The sequence below is a fragment of the Littorina saxatilis genome, linkage group LG5 (assembly GCF_037325665.1).
Source record: "Littorina saxatilis isolate snail1 linkage group LG5, US_GU_Lsax_2.0, whole genome shotgun sequence".
In the NCBI taxonomy this organism is placed as follows: Eukaryota; Metazoa; Mollusca; class Gastropoda; order Littorinimorpha; family Littorinidae; genus Littorina; species Littorina saxatilis.
In genome coordinates, this window is record NC_090249.1 from 63092272 (window position 1) to 63112032 (window position 19761).

The window sequence follows — 19761 nt, forward strand, 5'->3', positions numbered from 1 at the left end:
GGGAGGCTAAATACGAGGGCTGTTCTGGAAGTTCTTAGAATCTCATATTAGTGCACAGCTCACCGTTAATTTGACCACGCCATTTTCTTGAAGGATCCTTCCTGAGCTGCGACACACTTTAACATTCTGACACACTTTAACATTCTGTAGAAATACCTTTCAAACATGTCGGCGCGAGCGTTTTTGCCGATACCCTAAATGACCCTCGTTTACTCTCGGACTGCAGTATCAGGGCTCTCGTAACGGTTTCCTGGGAGCTTTTTCTTTAAATGTAAAAACAGGAAAACGTCGAAAGGGGCCAATTCAGGAAAATATTGTGAACGGAACATCAGGCAAACATCCTAATCTGATAGTAAATTAAACTGATTTGGATGCTGTGTAAAACGGGACATTGCAATGGAGTAGCATCAACCCTCAAGTACCCGTGTTTGGCGCCAAGCTTAAAACACCACGGGCAGGCAATGATCTGTGTACTGCTCTAAGGTAACCGTGCGCTGCTACCCTTTTAGAATTGTGGCGCCTTTTTTCTTCTTTTCAAACAAATGGGACCACCTTCTTGTTGCCAGTGTTCCGAGATCACCAATAGTTGATAGCGGTGGAGCCGTTGAGGGACATCCAAACGGCTAATCGATGTATTGCCCGGAGTCAGATTGATAGACCCAAGTCCCCATCGCCTGTGACAACCTTCAAAAAACCTTACACTCTCTGTAGCGACAATTATAGAATATGTGTATGCACATTTCGAGACATACCCCTTTTGTACACCAGAGAGATCACGGGCACCCACTGTCTGCAACGCTTGTGTACCCGTAAAGGCTTGTGCCAGATCACGGGCACCCACTGTCTGCAACGCTTGCGTACCCGTAAAGGCTTGTGCCAGATCACATCGTTGGGTGCCGATTCAATTATCAATGTGTCCTTTACCTCCATGTGTGTGATTCGTGCATCATCTCTCTTCAACTTTTCAACGGCAGCAACATTTGTTGCAGTAACAGCATTCAACTGTCGGTCTGGGTGGGTGTCATCTTTGAAGACGTGTCTACCCGATCAAAATTCATTGTACCAGTTGTAAGTACTCGTTTTGGAAGGAGCGTTCGTCTCCCAAAATTCTCACAATATGCAGTAGGTGTGAGAAACATGACAATCTTTTCAGAGATGTTTATACATCATTGCTGTAAAATCCCTTTTTTTTAGCTGCATGACAGACAAGTAAACATGGACGGGTAGCGTTCTTTGATAGCTGTTTTCTTTGCAGAGAAAACTTTGAGATACATGAAAATGTGTGTCATCGCCAATGAAAGATTGCAGTATACATACGTCATTGTAAATATCATGAGGCATTTCCAGGAGCTTGGAGTCTAAGTACTTCCAGAACACCCTACGTACGTACCATGTACATCGATCAACAGTCACATAAATCACTGTGTACAAGCATTTTTCACATTCTGATCATCATCGCTCCACGGCTATCGCCAGTTATCTCTCTGACCGGACGCTAAAGTTTGCCCCAAATGGTTTTACCAGGAGGACCTAAATCAACATTTATCATCAAGGAGCCAAGAGTCGGTCAGTCGTGGCTGCGGACAAGACAATAATATGGGCAGGACCCCAGCCAGCATGATTCTGCGTGACGCATGCGTTATTTCTGCGTTTTTCATGCGGGGATGCGTACGGCCTCGTGACACCTTCGCTTCGCGCGCGTTACTTTTCGCCAACTTTTACGCAGATTGTCGCATTCGAAACGACTTCACCACGCAGTGTTTAGCACGCATGGATTCAATGAAAAGGTGATTGCAATTTTTGTTTTTCCTAATTTTATACCGTGGGTTTATGCATTTACTTCATGAAATAATTTATTATATTTTATGTTATTAAAAAATATTTACTTTTAAATTTTGGTTATGAATAGTTATTCTTCTTCAAAAACTTCTAGTTTTTTTTTTTAGAAAAAAAATTGCATAAAAACTTTCAATCCGTTATTTTTCAGTTTATCTTAAGACAGTTTCGGTTAAAAAAAAAAAATGCATTTAAAAGTTTAATAAAAATATTTTTATTTTATGTAATGGTTTTCCCATTTAATTTTTATTTAATCATTTTGTTATTACTAACATTTATTTGCTTAATTGTTATCCTGATTATTTTTATCTTAAAATAAATATGATTATTTTAATTTGTATTATCATTATAATTGTTTTAGCATGTAATATAATTATTGTAATGGGGATTTGGTATTGTTGTAGGAATCAGCTTTCCACAAAATAATGTCGTGGAAAAATCTAGGCAAAGCATAATAAAAATATTATATGAACAGAAAAGATAACTGAAATCTATATGAACACCCATAACAAAACGATAAAAACATTTAAAAAATTCAGATTAAACAAAAAAATGTAAACTAAAGTAACTTTGAAACTAATTATCTACTCAAAATAAAGGCTGATGTTAATGGTTACATAAAATTTGTTCTCAGCATATTTTCATTTTATTTTATTTTGCTTTGGAAGAAAATCTCTATGAAAGTTCAATTTCAGGGGAGACAGTTACCTTGACTGAAAAGAGCAATTTATTGAAGTTATTTCCCTTGTCAATCAGACAATCTCCAACTTCCTGTTGGCAAGAAGTCTGTCAAATCCACATTGTATCGGCGATTTTTTGCTTTTTCTTCATATTGACTTGTATTTTTGACTTGCTTATTGGATGCAAGGTAATCTTATCCTTCTCTCTGAAATGAAGATTGACTTCTTTCAAGAATAGGTAAGTTGATCAACTGAAGGAAAGATTTGGGAATTTGAATTTTTGATAGCTCGCGGCTTCGGCTTCCGAGTTTGATTCCAGAGAGAATTTCTCACACTTTCGATTTTTTTTTCGCCTAGAAGAACACTGTTCTATTCATTCATGTTTGTTTTGTCTGAAAGATGGATGAATGAACTAACTTTTCCAAAAACATAAAGTTGATTGATGCAGTGGTTTGTTTTTAAGGAGTTGTGGAAGAGTGAAAATACCATCCGAATCCCGATTCGCGGGTCGCTCACGGCACCATAAAAACTGAATTTTCGTTTATCATTTTATGTCTCATTGTCTGTTTCTTGGTGAACTTTGGTTGGTTCCTAATCTGGTCGAGTCATTGCGGCAGCAGTTGTCAGGAGCTTTAGTAGTAATACTAATAGGCTCTTCATAAATCTGTTTTTTTTTATTTGTATCTTTTTATTTTTCCACAGATGTTCAACTTTCAGTTCCGCATACTGACATAGACTCATAGTGGAATATTCTGTGTCTGAGTCTCGGAAAAGAGAAAAATTACCCTTGTTCCCGAGGCATGCATAGACTAGAGAGGCAGGCAGAGGCTGTGTCAGCGTGTGCAGTGATAAAGTTGAAAAACAGATTTTTTTGAAATAAAAAAAATAAAAAAATACATCACAGAGAAAATAAATATACTAATTTAGTGAAATTGAGATGCTTATATTTAATAATTAATATTCCAGTTTTGATGTTTGCGTGTTACTGTTACTGTTAGGTTTGGGAATCAATGTGATCCTATTTAACTTCCAAGTATTTATTTTTTCAGAAAGCTTTGACTTGAGTATGACGGTGCTCACTGCTTGTTTGAACTGAAGGTGAAGAAAGCTGAGATGGACAGTGACCTTAACACCGCCACCGATGCCAGTAACGCAGACTGTCGTTCCGTCCCGGCAAGGTGAAGATGAACAGGTATGGCTCGATAGCAATGAGTGTCTCATTTAGAGTCATTGATAGTGACACTGACAGCGTCTTTTTGTTCTGTGACTTTGGCTTATTTTGTGTTTTATTCTTTTAGTTATAACCAGATGTGTCAAACAAATTCAGCTGATCTCTTTTACTGTTTTAGTGAAACAAATGTATTGTTTCCAGCAAAGGGAAAAAAAATCGGGTGGGGGCGGTTGGTCGATTTTATTTTTATATTTATTTTAAATTTTTATTTTATTTTAATAGTTTTATTGATGTTTGTTTTTAATTAACACAGGCATCTCATTGATGAGAAAGTGTGAACTGTGTCCGCGGGATGCCAGAGAAGAGTAACTTTTCATCCAAAGTCTGCAAAATTGAATTTAAAATTTAACCTTTTTGATGAATATTTTTGAATGAATACAAAAAGTTCTAGTGTTTGGAGGAAAATTTAAGGTCAGTTCAACTTTAAACAATGATTTTTAGTGTGTGTTTGTTCTTCTGTCTAAAAAAAAAAAAAAAAAAAATCTGCTTGAAGTAAATACACACAAAAATTTTCATCTCCAACTGCTGAGTCCCTACATCTTATTACCCCATCAAATGCCACTCTGTATGCCCCTTTAAAAATTGATTGCAATATATATATTCCTCATCTTCTCCTGAATTCATTCAAAAATATAGAGATGTCACGTTTACTTTGAACATTTGCTCAGATTGTTTTTTAGTGCTGATGGTTTCTTTTCAGGCCGACAGATTGTCTAAAATATGTATTGCTTCATGTAAATGTCTTTTTGTTCTTCTTTTCTTCCATTCAGCGGACACAAGACTACGAGCAGAGCAGAGCGGCAAGATAAACATCAGTTCTTGCTGCTGGAGAAGGTTCTACAGGAGCAGATGGACCTGATGCGACTAATTTAGTAATTGGTCGCCAAAGAATCATGGTGGAGCCAGAGCCTGTGCTACTGTTCGATGGAGTCATCTTTTTACTGTTGAGTGTGGAAGATGTTGAAGGCACATGATGGATCTGTCGAAGGAGTGATCACTGGTAGGTGGCTTTGAATGCTATTGTTAAAGCAGACCAGTCATGCCTGTGCTATTTTCCCCAGATAACTGTAGCAAGATCTTGTGAGAGTGACATGTTATTGTTAGACGCTCTTTAGGCTTTAAATGTTACCTTGAGTGTGTGCTTTTTGGAGGATGCCAGATGTCATCACGGTTCACGGGTGTATCTTAACTGTTCATCAGTTCTCAGTCATGACCAGTTTCCCATTATCCTGGGAATTCATGCAAGGTTTATGCGTATTGGTCACATTTGTGAATTTAACCAACACATTTTGATGATAAAACTATGCTTATGGGTACGCACAATGATGGGCCTCTTTTTCTCATGTGGGGTGCGGAAAATGCATGCACCACTTTGTTTTCTGTGATCATTGCATCTGTGAGAAATAATGCAAATATTGCTCTGTGGCCAGAGCTGCCATCTGCTAGGTTTTCAGGGATGTAACAGAAATTGCTACGCTGTTTCCTCAAGTTCAAAATTGCAAGTGCTACACTCAAGCAAATAATCACAAACATGCAACAGTGCCTTCTTGTGAGTTCTGATTCTCACTTTGTGTAGGCATCGGATTATGGGTCAGAAAAAAATTGTCCACACTGAATAGTATCACGGTTGACGCTCTCTTCTAACTATGTTTGTGCTTTCCAAATGAAGATTTGTGAGATAGTATTGAATGATTGATGCAGGTCACCTGAGGTGTGTGATTACATTTTATGACAATGCTACACTCAATCACCATTTGCTCTTCTGAAAACTTTTTTTTTTAAAGCAAGTGCGATTATTGATTTTTTGTTCCAGGTGACAGTATGATGCTTCCAGATTGAATTGTTTGTATGTGAAGAAGAGCTGTCTGAATATTTGATTTTTGGAATTCAGTTGGCTTGTTTTGTTTGTTTCAGATCCATGACCATGAGCTCGGTGTGGTTGGTGGACATGAACTAAAGACGACTACTGATGCTGTGATGACGAAGGTGTTCCATAGGCTACACGGTTGCTGACAGGGGGCTCTGGGGGAGGGCAGGGAAAGAGACCATGGTGTACGCTGCGACTAAAAGCCATCGACAGTGAGTTGTTTTTCATAATTTGTAAAATCATCCTGGTCCTTTTAGGAAGAAGATAAAATCCATGTCTACAAAACAACAAGTTATTTCTGTCTCAAATTTTGTTCTTTGGAATCAATTTTAAATTTGCCATGTTTCACATGTGAATGATAGTTGTCAAAGCTTTTACGCTTAACATTAAATTGCTAGAAGCCAAGTTCCTGAGCTCATTTGTCAGTGTCATGGATTTTCGACTACATACGAAATAAGGATGTTAGCAAACGGTATGATGTCGTCACATATGCGTCTGCACGTCACAGTACATGTATTATGAATTTCCGAAGGCCCCCAAAGAAAAAGTCATAGTAAAGGTAACTTTAACCACTTGACTGCCTTATGACGGGTATACCAGTCATGCGCTTGTGCAGCCGCAGCGCCTTAGGACGGGTAAACCCGTCTTCTCCGTTCCGGGATTTTCCAGAAATGCTACGTCACTGCTGACACACAAATAGCAGCCAATGGCTTGGTAGGATACCTCATTCTCATGAATAAACATAAATGGTGACGCGGTTTTGCGTTTGAAGGCTATTTTCGGCCTTGTCGACAGGGTATGGGAGAGAAATCTCGACTCGTCAAAATGGCTAACGGTGACTGTCGACCGGGCCCTAGTAGGGAAAAACAAAGCCGGACTGACGCTACAGGCGGTGCAAATGATTATGGATACTGACAGGGGAAGGGGGAGATCTTCTTTCGGACAATTCGTTGGAAACAGGTAGATGACAGTGATTATAATCCTTTCTTGGAGCGAGCAAAACAGCCACCTGTGTTTGATCCACAGGCACCGGAAGATGCGCCGGGCTGATTTTTCAAAAGTTCATATTTAAACATCATTATAAGCCAAACTAATTATTATTTCCATGATTAGACACTAAAAACAGATTCTTGGTTCAATTTCCTTTAAAAACAACATAGGTTTTACTTACCTACCTACTGCCAGTTTGAAGCTAGATTTTTTTGTGAATTATTACACCCCAAACTCCAATATTCCCTGGCAGTCAGGAATGCACATACCCAAGTTTTGATTGGCAGCGAAAGGGTTAAAACAAATATTAGGGTAGGTATTTTTTTTTACTTCTCTTCTACAAGGATTACAATGTGTTGTAATTTCCTAACTCAAGTATAGTTGGTGTGTTGTAAAAGCGTATGGTGTGTATGCAAGTTTGTGTGTCTGTATGATTTTTAGCAAGTTTACAGGCGTCAGGAAATAAACTTGAGACTTTTCTCAAATCAGTGATAGTTGTTTGATGATCTAAGTTCTATTTTTTTGTTTTGTCATGCAGAGGCTGTTCCGTGAAGCTGTACGGGTGCCACAGGTCAAGACCTTGAAGACGGCCGTTCAAGACTGGTTTTTGGAAGCCTGTGATAAAAGAAAGAGACAACAGGCCATGGAAGAGCCTTCATGATTTGGTTTGCAGTAATTGAACTTTGTAATCTCTGTAGGCTTATTTACAATGCTAGTTGCAAAAATTTGATGAATGTAAGATTTGACTCGCCTGAGAAATTGCTAGTGAGTAATTGTATTTCACAGTTCAGGTCTGTGTGGCTGATGGGTAATGTACAGAAGAGTCTGGGGTTTTGTTGGACATTATTTAAGCTGAGCTTTAAACGTCACACTCTTCTACAGATGATGTTCAGACATGATGTACCCTTTTAGGTTGTGTCAGAACGACAGAAGACTAAACTGGAAGTGCTCAACTACCATTACTATCAGTGGAGACCCATGGATGCATTTGAACTTTTCTTGTGGGTATCCCATACTAAAAATATAGAATACATGATTCTGGAAAAGCTGTTCAAGGGCACTTACACACTATATTCGATTTTTAATACACGACTCAAACCTTCAGGCTAAATTAAAATGAATAAAATACAAGTATAAAGAGTTCAGAAAAGAAGAAAACAAAAAGTGAACAAATAGAAAGAAAAGGTTTTAACAATTCCTTGTCATTTATGGGAGTCGAACGCAAACAACCTAGGCAGCTTGAAGGAGACAATGCATGATGCGGGTTTTTGTTGTTCTTTATTATTTTTTGGAGTTGAGTTGAGAATTTAGAAGCGAGACTAGAAATATATATTTGTTTTTTTGCTGTTAAAACCGTTATGATTGGATTTCTATAGATGTAAGTCTTGGTGCACCTGATAAAAATTTAGCCCTTGAATGCAGGCAGTGTAAGGTAAATGAAGCAAAGTTCTCTCCGAAACAGCAAAAAAAATGCATTTCAATTATATTGATCCTCGCCACCTTATTTTGTTTGCTGAGCAGCTGGCCGCTGGAGACTTGTCTATCATTTTGTGAGTAAGCTGCGTGTTTTACATCCATTTTGAGATGGCAAACCTATGTTTTACGCAGTCTGATAAGTTTTTTTTAATTTATGAGTTTTATGTCATGTTTTTTTTTAAATTTATGAGTTTATGTCATGTTGGTGTGCTTATACATATCAGTGGAGAAGGGGCATTGAATAAGTGTTTCTTTTTGATATTGTTCTGAATTTTGACTATTAGCTGGCATTTTACCTTTTGTTTCATTATTGTAGTTGTTACTTTTGTGTAGTGAAACTTGATAACTCACTGCTGCCCATGTCTAGGTTGTGTCAATTGTTTTTTCTTCACTGAACGTACCACTAATTATCAATGATGACATCAGGGTTTTGTTCTGTTTTTTCTCTGGCATTTGAATTTGCTTCAAATCATTGTGACCTTTTTTTTTCCATGCAAAGTTACTGGTATATGTGAATATGTTAACACACTTTAAATCAAAACCTGAAATGTCTCCTTTTTAAAAGTAATTTTTGTAATTTCTTTTATTTAAATGGTACACATTCATATGATTGTCTCCCTTTTTTTCCTTTTTTTTTCTTTTCCTTTTTTTTTTCTCTCTCCTTCTCTTATTTTGTTTTTTTCTTTCTTATTCTTCGGTTTGTTCTTCCTTTTATCTTCTTATCCTCTTTCTCTTGCTTGTTCCTTGTCCCAGTATGCTTTCACGCCGCCCCATCTAATTATTTTGTGCTCCATCCACATCTGAATTTCGTTCAGCTGCCTTGTCCGAAATGTGTGTGGGGCACATACGTTTAATGTCAATGTTCATGTTTCAAGTTCCTTGCTTTGTGAATTGCATACCAATGTTTTATGCAGTCGTGATAGATTCTAAATGTATGTGTTATCCTAGTTTGGTGTACATTGACTGGATTTCGATCCCTGGAGAATGGGCATTAACTAAGTGTTTGTTTGTGATATCATTAGTAATCTGAAGTTCAACTATTAGCTGGCTTGTAGAACTTTTTTTCTCTTTTTGTTGCTGTTCTGTATTCAAACATGTTGATACAACTCACTGCTGCCTATGCCTAGGCTGTGCCAATTATTTATTTATTTGTTTACATCAATGTGATATAGTGACGAGTGTACATCAAAATTCTCTCTTATAAGTTATACTGGATTCTTCACTGCATGTACTACGGCGTATCGATGATGACTATCAGGGTTTTGTTCTATTTATTCTTTGTTCTGCCAATTTGAATTCTGCTTTGAATAGTATTTTGATCATTTTTGTTTCCGTGCTGCTGGTATGTCAAAATGCAGTGAAATTAAAACCTGGAAGTCACAATGGCAATAAGCGAGATTCAAATCTCTCCTTTGTTTTAATCAATTTATTTGACTGCATTTTTGTTTTAGAACTTGTACATAATTATGATCATCTCTGTTATCGAACCTGCACGCTTGACCTTTGTCTTTCTGGATCAATACAATGTTGTGCACTGACCATTATTTGTTTGTGAGTGCGTAAAGCGGTTGTGTGGTCTGCGTAAAATTGTGTAGGTCAATCGTGACATCTGCGTGGAGAGTGCGTCAAATGCGTGAGAATGCGTAAAGCAATTGTGACATCTGCGTGGAGAGTGCGTCAAATGCGTGAGAATGCGTACAGCAATTGTGACATCTGCGTGAAGAGAGCGTAAAAAGCGCGTAATGCCTGAGAATGCGTCAATAATTTGTGACATCTGCGTGGAGAGTGCGCGTAAGATGATCAGGACATCTGCGTCAAGAGCGCGTTAAATGCGTAAAGCAATCGCGTCGTCTGCGTGGAGAGCGCGTTAATAGCGTGAGAATGCGTAAAGCAATCGTGACGTCTGCGTGGAGAGTGCGAATTTGTCTTGGTGTCAAATAAGCGTGCGCTGGAGGTGCGTATGGTCTGCGTAATCTGAGGGAAAACGAGTGTGTCACGCATGTATTTCGCTTTGCAAAATCGCGCGCGTTACGCATGCGTCCAGTGCAGTTGTTACGCAGAGTTTGGCGACTGCGACACGCATTCGCTGCGCAAAATTTTGCTGGCTGGGACACTGTCCGCGACACTGGACACCAGAGACAGCGAGCTAGTCGTCACCAAGCAGGGGCCGGTTTCATGATCCAGCGACATAGTCCGTCAACTGAAGCCGGCTAAATGAGTAAATTGCAGTAATCCGAGTACATCGGGCTTCGTGAGACTGTGCCTCTTGGCACGGGGAGTTGGCTGGTTACAGTGCTGCCCTCCCCCAGCACCGCGTTCGGACAACTGAAGCGGCCCCGGGGGTGGTCCGATTGTCATTGGGACCAACACGAGTCCATGAATCCGACTTTAGGGGCCAGATTCATAAGCCAGAAGTACGGTCGGTCAACGGAAGTTGAACGAGTGAAATGCAGTTATCCGACAAAATCGGGATTCATGAATGAGATTAAAGTCGGCCGACAGTGCCCATTCGCACAGAGAGATGCCCTATTACAGAGCTGCGTTTCGTACAACCGCATTTGAACAACCGCAGTCGGGTGACGAAGCGGTTGTCCGACTGTCAGTGTGACCACCGCGACTCCATGAAAGCGGCTCCCGGTCTGCCTGGGAAGCGAACTGCCGTAGAGCAGTGAGTGCGACGTCCTCCGTCACACAGTAATCCTGTGTCTCGTCTCTCTTCCACCAACCCCCGGGCCCTCAGCGAGAGGGATAGTCTTGATAGACTTGATGGGATAAAAAAAGTGAGTGTCGACTGAAGATAGATCTGCCGATACTATCGCCACCTCGCGGCGCGCCACTAGCAATCAATCTGGCAGGAAAAGACAACCAACGCATTCCCGCAATCTTCAAACCCCCTTCCTCTCGTCGCCTTCAGCGCGGGGAGAGTGACTCCCCTTTGCCTGACCGCGCCACCCCGCGACCACAAAGGGAACTAAATCGATCAGGGGGAGGTAATACCTTACAGCTGACCCCCGACCCTACGGCGCATGAATCTTGGCGGAACGATCGAAGCGGGCTGCAAAAAGGTCGCGAGGTGTCAGAACTTTTTCTGGGGAGCGTTGAGGTGTTAAGAGGGGGCTATGAACATGGCGGCACTGCTGGCTTCATCCGGGTCATAACGGGCGCTGTATGGATGCAATGAGAGACTCTGATTTATACGCTGCCGACAGACCGGGATGACTCCATTGCCAGTTGTGGGGGACGGCATCTCTAACGGCCGCACTCACAATGGACGATGTTTGGAAACAACTCTGTCTTGTCTGGCTTTGGAAGAGTTGCTTTCCCTTGTTTCCATAGAAACTCTGAGGCAAGCCTACAATTAATGTTACGTGTAGCTCGCCTCAGTGTTCTATGGAACAGCAAGGAAAAACAATGGAAAGCAAGTCTGCCACAACCCATAAAAACAATGGAAAGCAAGTCTGCCACAACCCATAAAAACAATGGAAAGCAAGTCTGCCACAACCCATAAAAACAATGGAAAGCAAGTCTGCCACAACCCATAAAAACAATGGAAAGCAAGTCTGCCACAACCCATAAAAACAATGGAAAGCAAGTCTGCCACAACCCATAAAAACAATGGAAAGCAAGTCTGCCACAACCCATAAAAACAATGGAAAGCAAGTCTGCCACAACCCATAAAAACAATGGAAAGCAAGTCTGCCACAACCCATAAAAACAATGGAAAGCAAGTCTGCCACAACCCATAAAAACAATGGAAAGCAAGTCTGCCACAAACCATAAAAACAATGGAAAGCAAGTCTGCCACAACCCATAAAAACAATGGAAAGCAAGTCTGCCACAACCCATAAAAACAATGGAAAGCAAGTCTGCCACAACCCATAAAAACAATGGAAAGCAAGTCTGCCACAACCCATAAAAACAATGGAAAGCAAGTCTGCCACAACCCATAAAAACCCCGACAGAGTTATTTCCGGAATTCGTCCATCCCCCATCCTTTCTTCAAGCGTCTTCCTTTCTCCAAGCGTCTTCCTTTCTCCAAGCGTCTTCCTTTCTTCAAGCGTCTTCCTTTCTTCAAGCGTCTTCCTTTCTTCAAGCGTCTTCCTTTTTTCAAGCGTCTTCCTTTCTTCAAGCGTCTTCCTTTCTTCAAGCGTCTTCCTTTCTTCAAGCGTCTTCCTTTCTTCAAGCGTCTTCCTTTCTCCATCCCCCATCCTTTCTTCAAGCGTCTTCCTTTCTCCATCCCCCTTCCTTTCTTCAAGCGTCTTCCTTTCTCCATCCTTTCTTCAAGCGTCTTCCTTTCTTCAAGCGTCTTCCTTTCTCCATCCCCCATCCTTTCTTCAAGCGTCTTCCTTTCTCCATCCCCCTTCCTTTCTTCAAGCGTCTTCCTTTCTTCAAGCGTCTTCCTTTCTTCAAGCGTCTTCCTTTCTCCCAACAACGCCTCGCGTTTCGTGAAGCTATTCTCGTTGGCTTCAATGGAGAGGGATTCCTTTTGATGACTCCGTCTCCCTCTAGCCGCCTTTGTGTCGCTGAATTTGTTCCTGTTTTTTGTGGACGCTGACACTTCTCTGTGGCGTGTCAATGACTTACTACATGTACTGCCCTACACACGGTCACTCTGTCAGACGTACGCCAGTCTTGGAGAGAGAACGGAATGAAAGGCCCCCAAAGTCAACCAGCAACCCATTTCCACAAGGTATTTATCATGGCAAATGTCAATAAAATTATCATTTCTGGATGACAAGATCAGAGAACGCACTGAATGCAGGGTACCACAGGGCTGGACCTAGTGTATGAGCGGAGGGAGCCATTTTCCAAAGGAGGCGGGGGTACATTGCTTGCCAGTCAGAGGATCTGGGAGGCATTGGCCTCAAGATACTATTGACATTTAGCATTTGAATAGGAAATGTTGGGTGTCTCCTTGAGAAAAAAGTACTTTTGCCGGGAAAAAAGGAGGGGGGAGGGGGGGTAGGTTTTCGGAACCCCGACCTCCCCCACCCCCGAGATCCGGCCCTGGTCAACCATGTTCATCCCGAAGAAATGACGCCGAGTTGGACCAACAGCAACAACAAATGATCAAATCACAACGCAAGGAGCACTAGGTCGCAGCAGGACCGCGCTGGAATAAAAACAAAACGACACCAACAAAGTTAGTGCTGGAACTTGGAGAGTCTGCAGAAAGCAAGGGGGGAAAAACGTGGCGCACGCTGTAATGAAGGGAGGCAATTTAGAAGCCCCTGGCGGGAGGATATTAAGGGGAGAGAAGAAGGGTTGACGCCGGCATTATTGCCCCTGTCACAATAAATGGCGGCGCGGTGAGCGAGGTGTTGGGCAACGTGATGGAAATAGTGTGAGATAAATCACTCTGTGTTGCTACTCGTAGTGTGAGATAAATCACTCTGTGTTGCTACTCGCCTTGTCTTTCCTCTCCACGACCTTCTGCTTTATTTGCTGCCGGGAGTGGAATTGGGGGGGGGGGGGGGGGGGGGTGAGGGGGGAGGGAGGAGTAGGGTAGGGGGGCTATCGTGACGGTGAGACGGGATGAAGGGATGATGATGAAAAGGCGTTTGTGTGTGTGTGTGTGTGTGTTGGGTTGTGTAAAACATTTAAGAGCAATACAGACACTAGCAAAGGAGAGAGCTCTCGATCCATGTAGGTTATTCGGTTGTGGACCCTGAGGTAAATCAACACGAAAAGCAGACCTTTGTGTATACTTTGTACATCTAGAAAAAAAATGCTTAGTCGAGACTGCTTATTTGTTTCCAGTCAACTAGATGCTGCCTACACACATTGACACACACACACACACACACACACACACACACACACACACACACACACACACACACACACGCACGCACGCACGCACACACGCATGGTTGCACACACACACACGTACCCCCCCCCCCCGGACTTTACATGCCCGAGGGAGTTTGTATGTCTTCAGCAGCGTGGCGGGGATACTAGGGACGTTAAGCCTGACTCCGTTAGGAAGACAGTACCGTAGTGGTAGTCGAGAGTTATAGACATAGAACAATTTATTATCTCAACAAGTTGCGCAACCGCTTCAGAGGTTACGGCGGCCTTCGAGACACGCGATTACTAGCCGTAAAACTAGGTGAGCTGCTTGTAGTTAGCTTATTTGACAGCGAGGATCTCGTCGCCCAAACTGTATTGCGCAATGCCAGAAGTGGCATACGGTCACGTTAACGCTAACCACGAGTGACTTACAGCCCGTACTGAGATCGATGGACATTGAGTATGACGAAAGGGGCGGCGTCTGACAGTCTCGGAGCACGGCGTGTCTTCAACCGGCACTGTGTTTTCCTTGCCTTTGTCGTCATCGACTATCCGCCTGTAACGCGGTCCGCAAATATTGTTATACATCGTCCCGCCTCTCTACAAAAACACCAGTCCGCTCTAAGGATGGTCCTTGGATTTCTATATTTTTTTATATTTGCCTTTTAAAGGAGGTGGTTGCGGATGGGGTGTTGAAGGGTACACGAGATTTGCTTTTTCGTTTGTAAGTGTTATTCTTTTCTCCTTCTTTGCTTTCTGCTTGAGCGGTGTAGACATTCACGACGTGGAAGAATGGAAGACCCCATGTGCGCACGCAAGTAGATGTGTGTGTGTGTGTGTGTGTGTGTGTGTGTGTGTGTGTGTGTGTGTGTGTGTGTATGTGTGTGTGTGTGTGTGTGTGTGCTTGTGTGTGTGTGTGTGTGTGTGTGTGTGTGTTTGGCGACAGCCGAATGCAAGCTGCACAATGTAATTCCCTTGCACCATCTGATTGATCTTATTGCGTGTGCTTTTATTTGCATCGTTGACGTCTGTTCCATTTTCAGTACTTTACACATTGACAGGGGAAGGTAACACGGTGTGGGGCACAAGTCAGTCCTTTACACATTGACAGGGGAAGGTGTGGGGCACAGGTCAGTCCTTTACACATTGACAGGGGAGGTAACACGGTGTGGAGCACAAGTCAGTCCTTTACACATTGACAGGGGAAGGTAACACGGTGTGGGGCACAGGTCAGTCCTTTACACATTGACAGGGTAAGGTAACACGGTGTGGGACACAAGTCAGTCCTTTACACATTGACAGGGGAAGGTAACACGGTGTGGGGCACAAGTCAGTCCTTTACACATTGACAGGGGAAGGTAACACGGTGTGGAGCACAAGTCAGTCCTTTACACATTGACAGGGGAGGTAACACGGTGTGGGGCACAAGTCAGTCCTTTACACATTGACAGGGGAGGTAACACGGTGTGGGGCACAAGTCAGTCCTTTACACATTGACAGGGGAAGGTAACACGGTGTGGGGCACAGGTCAGTCCTTTACACATTGACAGGGGAAGGTAACACGGTGTGGGGCACAGGTCAGTCCTTTACACATTGACAGGGGAAGGTAACACGGTGTGGGGCACAAGTCAGTCCTTTACACATTGACAGGGGAAGGTAACACGGTGTGGGGCACAAGTAAGTCCTTTACACATTGACAGGGGAAGTTAACACGGTGTGGGGCACAAGTCAGTCCTTTACACATTGACAGGGGAAGGTAACACGGTGTGGGGCACAGGTCAGTCCTTTACACATTGACAGGGGAGGTAACACGGTGTGGAGCACAAGTCAGTCCTTTACACATTGACAGGGGAGGTAACACGGTGTGGGGCACAAGTCAGTCCTTTACACATTGACAGGGGAGGTAACACGGTGTGGGGCACAAGTCAGTCCTTTACACATTGACAGGGGAAGGTAACACGGTGTGGGGCACAAGTCAGTCCCACAAAACAAGCGTTTATCTTTCCTTCCCTGCAAAACGGGCCAGGTGTTGTGATCAAACAGGCATTTACAGGTAGCTACATGAAATGAACAGAAGTAACTTCAGATTAATCACGGTGAATTCTGGAAAGTATTCATTAGTCTCAAAAGCGGCTCGAACAAAATTCTGTACTTAAAAGAGGATGTTCATTTCAAGGCTTGTTATTCTCCCAGGTCACGTGCCAGGAGTTAGACAGTCGCTTGTTCATTTCAAGGCTTGTTATTCTCCCAGGTCACGTGCCAGGAGTTAGACAGTCGCTTGTTCATTTCAAGGCTTGTTATTCTCCCAGGTCACGAGCCAGGAGTTAGACAGTCGCTTGTTCATTTCAAGGCTTGTTATTCTCCCAGGTCACGAGCCACCGGAGTTAGACAGTCGCTTGTTCATTTCAAGGCGTGTTATTCTCCAAGGTCACGAGCCAGGAGTTAGACAGTCGCTTGTTCATTTCAAGGCTTGTTATTTTCCCAGGTCACGTGCCAGGAGTTAGACAGTCGCTTGTTCATTTCAAGGCTTGTTATTCTCCCAGGTCACGTGCCAGGAGTTAGACAGTCGCTTGTTCATTTCAAGGCTTGTTATTCTCCCAGGTCACGAGCCACCGGAGTTAGACAGTCGCTTGTTCATTTCAAGGCTTGTTAGTCTCCCAGGTCACGTGCCAGGAGTTAGACAGTGGCTTGTTCATTTCAAGGCTTGTTATTGTCCCAGGTCATGAGCCAGGAGTTAGACAGTCGCTTGTTCATTTCAAGGCTTGTTATTCTCCCAGGTCACGTGCCAGGAGTTAGACAGTCGCTTGTTCATTTCAAGGCTTGTTATTCTCCCAGGTCACGTGCCAGGAGTTAGACAGTCGCTTGTTCATTTCAAGGCTTGTTATTCTCCCAGGTCACGAGCCAGGAGTTAGACAGTGGCTTGTTCATTTCAAGGCTTGTTATTCTCCCAGGTCACGTACCAGGAGTTAGACAGTCGCTTGTTCGTTTCAAGGCTTGTTATTCTCCCAGGTCAAGAGCCAGGAGTTAGACAGTCGCTTGTTCATTTCAAGGCTTGTTATTCTCCCAGGTCACGTGGCAGGAGTTAGACAGTCGCTTGTTCATTTCAAGGCTTGTTATTCTCCCAGGTCACGTGCCAGGAGTTAGACAGTCGCTTGTTCATTTCAAGGCTTGTTATTCTCCCAGGTCACGAGCCAGGAGTTAGACAGTCGCTTGTTCATTTCAAGGCTTGTTATTCTCCCAGGTCACGAGCCAGGAGTTAGACAGTCGCTTGTTCATTTCAAGGCGTGTTCTTTTCCCAGGTCACGAGCCAGGAGTTAGACCGTCGCTTGTTCATTTTAAGGCTTGTTATTCTCCCAGGTCACGAGCCAGGAGTTAGACAGTCGCTTGTTCATTTCAAGGCTTGTTATTCTCCCGGGTCACGAGCCAGGAGTTAGACAGCGGCTTGTTCATTTCAAGGCTTGTTATTCTCCCAGGTCACGAGCCAGGAGTTAGACAGTCGCTTGTTCGTTTCAAGGCTTGTTATTCTCCCAGGTCACGAGCCAGGAGTTAGACAGTCGCGTGTTCATTTCAAGGCTTGTTATTCTCCCAGGTCACGAGCCAGGAGTTCGACAGTCGCGTGTTCATTTCAAGGCTTGTTATTCTCCCAGGTCACGAGCCAGGAGTTAGACAGTCGCTTGTTCATTTCAAGGCTTGTTATTATCCCAGGTCACGAGCCAGAAGATAGACAGTCGCTTGTTCCTTTCAAGGCTTGTTATTCTCCCAGGTCACGTGCCAGGAGTTAGACAGTCGCTTGTTCATTTCAAGGCTTATTATTCTCCCAGGTCACGAGCCAGGAGTTAGACAGTCGCTTGTTCGTTTCAAGGCTTGTTATTCTCCCAGGTCACGAGCCAGGAGTTAGACAGTGGCTTTTTCATTTCAAGGCTTGTTATTGTCCCGGGTCACGAGCCAGGAGTTAGACAGTGGCTTGTTCATTTCAAGGCTTGTTATTCTCCCAGGTCACGAGCCAGGAGTTAGACAGTCGCGTGTTCATTTCAAGGCTTGTTATTCTCCCAGGTCACGAGCCAGGAGTTAGACAGTCGCGTGTTCATTTCAAGGCTTGTTATTCTCCCAGGTCACGAGCCAGGAGTTAGACAGTCGCTTGTTCATTTCAAGGCTTGTTATTTTCCCAGGTCACGTGCCAGGAGTTAGACAGTCGCTTGTTCATTTCAAGGCTTGTTATTCTTCCAGGTCACGAGCCAGAAGATAGACAGTCGCTTGTTCCTTTCAAGGCTTGTTATTCTCCCAGGTCACGTGCCAGGAGTTAGACAGTCGCTTGTTCCTTTCAAGGCTTGTTATTCTCCCAGGTCACGTGCCAGGAGTTAGACAGTGGCTTGTTCATTTCAAGGCTTGTTATTCTCCCAGGTCACGTGCCAGGAGTTAGACAGTGGCTTGTTCATTTCAAGGCTTGTTATTCTCCCAGGTCACGTGCCAGGAGTTAGACAGTCGCTTGTTCATTTCAAGGCTTGTTATTCTCCCAGGTCACGAGCCAGGAGTTAGACAGTCGCTTGTTCATTTCAAGGCTTGTTATGCTCCCAGGTCACGAGCCAGGAGTTAGACAGTGGCTTGTTCATTTCAAGGCTTGTTATTGTCCCAGGTCACGAGCCAGGAGTTAGACAGTCGCTTGTTCATTTCAAGGCTTGTTATTCTCCCGGGTCACGAGCCAGGAGTTAGACAGTGGCTTGTTCATTTCAAGGCTTGTTATTGTCCCAGGTCATGAGCCAGGAGTTAGACAGTCGCTTGTTCATTTCAAGGCTTGTTATTGTCCCAGGTCACGAGCCAGGAATTAGACAGTGGCTTGTTCATTTCAAGGCTTGTTATTGTCCCAGGTCACGTGCCAGGAGTTAGACAGTGGCTTGTTCATTTCAAGGCTTGTTATTGTCCCAGGTCATGAGCCAGGAGTTAGACAGTGGCTTGTTCATTTCAAGGCTTGTTATTCTCCCAGGTCACGTGGCAGGAGTTAGACAGTGGCTTGTTCATTTCAAGGCTTGTTATTGTCCCAGGTCACGTGCCAGGAGTCAGACAGTGGCTTGTTCATTTCAAGGCTTGTTATTCTCCCAGGTCACGAGCCAGGAGTTAGACAGTGGCTTGTTCATTTCAAGGCTTGTTATTGTCCCAGGTCACGAGCCAGGAGTTAGACAGTGGCTTGTTCATTTCAAGGCTTGTTATTGTCCCAGGTCACGAGCCAGGAGTTAGACAGTGGCTTGTTCATTTCAAGGCTTGTTATTCTCCCAGGTCACGAGCCAGGAGTTAGACAGTGGCTTGTTCATTTCAAGGCTTGTTATTGTCCCAGGACAATAACAACGTGACCTGGGACAATAACAACGTGACCTGGGACAATAACAAGCCTTGAAATGAACAAGCCACTGTCTAACTCCTGGCACGTGACCTGAGAGAATAACAAGCCTTGAAATGAACAAGCCACTGTCTAACTCCTGGCACGTGACCTGGGAGAATAACAACCCTTGAAATGAACAAGCCACTGTCTAACTCCTGGCACGTGACCTGGGACAATAACAAGCCTTGAAATGAACAAGCCACTGTCTAACTCCTGGCACGTGACCTGAGAGAATAACAAGCCTTGAAATGAACAAGCCACTGTCTAACTCCTGGCACGTGACCTGGGAGAATAACAAGCTTTGAAATGAACAAGCCACTGTCTAACTCCGGGCACGTGACCTGGGAGAATAACAAGCCTTGAAATGAACAAGCCACTGTCTAACTCCTGGCTCGTGACCTGGGAGAATAACAAGCCTTGAAATGAACAAGCCACTGTCTGACTCCTGGCACGTGGCCTGGGACAATAACAAGCCTTGAAATGAACAAGCCACTGTCTAACTCCTGCCACGTGA

At 43.5% G+C, this 19761-nt stretch overlaps 1 long non-coding RNA gene across 1 annotated transcript; it reads left to right on the plus strand.

Annotated features, from left to right (window-relative positions):
- The first annotated feature begins 3990 nt into the window (after positions 1–3990).
- On the plus strand, positions 3991–8690 carry LOC138967680 (uncharacterized). Its single transcript, XR_011456021.1, has 3 exons — positions 3991–4747; positions 5662–5826; positions 7143–8690. It is a non-coding gene; the product is annotated as an uncharacterized lncRNA (long non-coding RNA).
- Positions 8691–19761: the final 11071 nt, after the last annotated feature.